Source organism: Pangasianodon hypophthalmus, chromosome 29 (genome assembly GCF_027358585.1).
Source record: "Pangasianodon hypophthalmus isolate fPanHyp1 chromosome 29, fPanHyp1.pri, whole genome shotgun sequence".
In the NCBI taxonomy this organism is placed as follows: Eukaryota; Metazoa; Chordata; class Actinopteri; order Siluriformes; family Pangasiidae; genus Pangasianodon; species Pangasianodon hypophthalmus.
In genome coordinates this window covers 844,756-848,105 of record NC_069738.1, presented here as the reverse complement: position 1 = coordinate 848,105, position 3,350 = coordinate 844,756, and the positions used below count along the sequence as shown (strand labels likewise).

The 3,350-nt window shown below is 39.7% G+C and overlaps 1 non-coding gene across 1 annotated transcript; it reads right to left on the bottom strand.

Annotated features, from left to right (window-relative positions):
* Positions 1-2,353: 2,353 nt before the first annotated feature.
* Positions 2,354-2,426, bottom strand: trnar-ccu (transfer RNA arginine (anticodon CCU)). The gene has a single exon. It is a non-coding gene; the product is annotated as a tRNA-Arg (tRNA).
* Between the last annotated feature and the right edge of the window lie 924 nt (positions 2,427-3,350).

The following is a 3,350-nucleotide window of genomic DNA, read 5'->3' as shown; positions in this document are numbered from 1 at the left end:
GTTTCTCTCTCTCTCTCTCTCTCTCTCTCGGTCACCCCCGCGCCTGATACACAGTATTCTAGGACATGAGAGTGTAACGGAGAGAGAGAGAGAGAGAGAGAGAGAGAGAGAGAGAGAGAGAGAGTGTTTGTGCGTTTGGAGATTACCGCCGTACAGAATTCACTTCAGAGAAAAACGGATTACTGAGAAAGCACAAATGAATATATTTTACATTAACAGACAGTCTGGCATGTTTATCTGTGATCAAGTTAAATATGGATTTATCATTTTGAAGCGTAAACGAAACCTCTAATTACAACTGAAGGAGGAGAAAAATCTCATAACACTCATCAGGTAAGCTGGAGTGTTTTATAGTCCGTTTATCTTGCATGCTGATGTCTGTTTGTTTTGCAGAAACATTTACCATTCTGTAGAAGGTTTTATCAATTATTACCCATTAACATGAAAATTACTTTGGATTGTTCATTAGACACAAATTTGTTTTGTCTCGTACTTACACAAAGGCAGCATTATACCAAACGGTACACAAAGTATTTATTTAAAGAGTGATGTTTAATATTGTACATGTTCAGGTGGAATAGACAGAAGAAGGTGGCTTAAATAGCAGCTGTACCAAGTATAAAATTATCTCCTTCAATATAAGTGAAAGGTAAGTGCGTAATTAGCTACGTGCTCTTGAACAGTATTCGGCTTTTTGTAGTTATATTTTTGTGTATGAGAAAGGTCCACACATTTCAGAGGTTGGCATGACTGATACCAACCATCCTGGGGGAAAGCTGTTTCTGCAATTTTCTGTTCTAATTTCCCCAAATCTAGGGTTTGCTAGAAAAAAACAGCTTCGAAATGTGGGTAGAAAAGGTTTCCTGGTCCTGGAGATATAGATGTCCTGGAGATAGGCAGGTTCTGGAAGGTGGACAGGTTACAGCTGATTATCGTTTTGGCTGATCGGATGATGTGCTGTAACCTGGCCTTGGGCTTGTATGGCGGATGAGGTGAACCAGACACTTAGCAAGGAGGTGAGATCTCAATAATGAAAGTGTGTCACTGGACCATTAAAATTTTTAATTACTTCAGAAAGTAAATCCTCATCTAGGACTTGGGGAAAAGGGTAGCACAGTTCAAATCCCAGGACTCCTGGAGAACCATTACAACAAGGCCCTTAACCTTCAAGTTGTTTGGACAGAGATCCACTGATTCTCAACTTTGGATAAACCCTTTGGAGTCTAAGGTATTTGTGATGTGTGTATATTTTATGCAATAGATTGTTTTGTTATCTTAAAAATGTTTTTCAAGGAATAGTTTTCAGCAGAACCTCAGCTTTAGAAGTTATTTTTATACTCTTAGATGCTAAGAGTAAAAAACATCTGAGTATAGATGCAGTGATATTTCATATCTGGCAGATTTGAGAGTTTATTTCTTTTTTTTTTTTTACATTTGTATTTATGTATAACATTACTTCCTAAAGTGACAGATGCACACAAGTAAACCATTTTGTATCAGTTTCAAAATGAGATATTTCTGCTTCCTTTTGTTACACAGACATGAACTAGACATCACATGAAAGTGCAACTTATGCCCTTTTGGTTTTCTCTGTTCGTTTCGACCAGCCACTGTCTCTCAGTTGTTCGTGAGAATATGACATGAAATCATTTGGATGCGGCGACGCATCAGTTGATTGCAGAGGGTTAGGTGAATGTTTTAAAGTCTGAGCTTCTCCTAAAGTCCATAGTTATCTTGACAGTGTTCTGGGAATTGACTCTAAGCTGTTGTAGATACAGCAGGACACCGGGTTATCCAGTGGTATCTGTCCAGTCAGTGGTGTGGAGAGAACCTAGACGAGGTGAGAGCGCACAGCCCTGAGGTACGCCAGTGTTAAGTGTTAGTGGATCTATTGTGTTTTGTTTGCCATTGATCCTCCTGCCAGGGGGTCGAGCATGTACAGCAACAGACGAGTAGACCCGTGGTGACTACGTCATCCACAGGCAAACTGCTTTGCATCCACCTTTGGGTCTGTGATGGCTCTGAGATCTCAACACACGTCTCTGTATGGACTTCATGACCACTAAGGTCAGACCTTTGCCTCATCAATTAGAACAGAGATAACAGATTTCTTGGGTTATGGTTGAAGTTTAGAAGCGGCCAGGAGTGATGCAGAGGTCCAGCAATTGGATGAAGATCTCTCTGAGTGGTTGGCCAGCATGATGCTTCAGTAATAGTGGGGTTGACAGAAGGTGTTCAAGGTTCTTTATTTGTCATATACATGACATACATGACATACATGTGATGTATTAATGTAGTGAAATGTTTTTCTTTAGTGCCTCGTCCCACAGTGATACATAATAAAGTCCAAAACCACCCCAGATGGGACTCGAACCCACAATCCCTGGCTTAGGAGGCCAGTGCCTTATCCATTAGGCCACTGGGGCGGCACACGTTTCATCCAGTTTCACTAACCTTCTGAGGGATTCAGAATGAGAACTCAGCAGTTCCAGGACAAGTTCCTGCTGTTTGTTCCCACTGCATTGCAGGAACCATGATTGTTATAGAAAATAACATCACAACTAACTTTGATAAGCCTGATTATGTGATAAAACGGTGAATCTGTAATATTAGTTTTACTTTTACTTTTCTACACAAATATGAAGAGCACAGTTCCACATTTTGTGACTCTTCTGCCATGAGATTCATAATATTCAAAAACAACTGCACGGTGGAAGGCCTCTGCTTTTCTGGTCATATTTTCTGTGCTGCATCTGATATACAGCATGCTCAGATGCAGGTTTGATAGTTACTGTAAGCTCCACAGAAGTAGCTCATGGTTTTCAGAAAACTCTGAAGCAGGAACTAAAAAGGTTTCTGGAATGGAAATACAGCTTGGGAGCGTGATTAATCCTGTAGAAGTGTGAATAAACATTCTGAGCTCCTGAAACAGATTGTGGGTTCTTGAAAAGGTTCCTGCAGTGGAAACTTGCCTTGAGTCTGGATCAGGAGCTTGATTTTCCAAGTTTTCTGTTATTTTGAAAAGTATGTTGACATCCTTCTGTGAGTGGGCTGGATAAGTGGTGTGAAAGGGAGAGCGCTGGACAGAGAGCACTCAGTATAGATTTATTAAAAAATTAGTCACACTAAATGAGTCAAATGGTTTGGCTATTTTGGAGTCAGAGAGTTTATTTCTGAAGATTTCATCCATGGAACCTATTTTTTTAAATTAAAATTGTCATTAGACTCCAACAAACATCATTTATAGATGCAGTACTTTGATAATGATGGGTTTCCACTACTGTAACATAATTAGAAATCTGGAAAAATGGGGATATGCTTCTTTTGTATTCTTTTCCAGATTAAAAGCT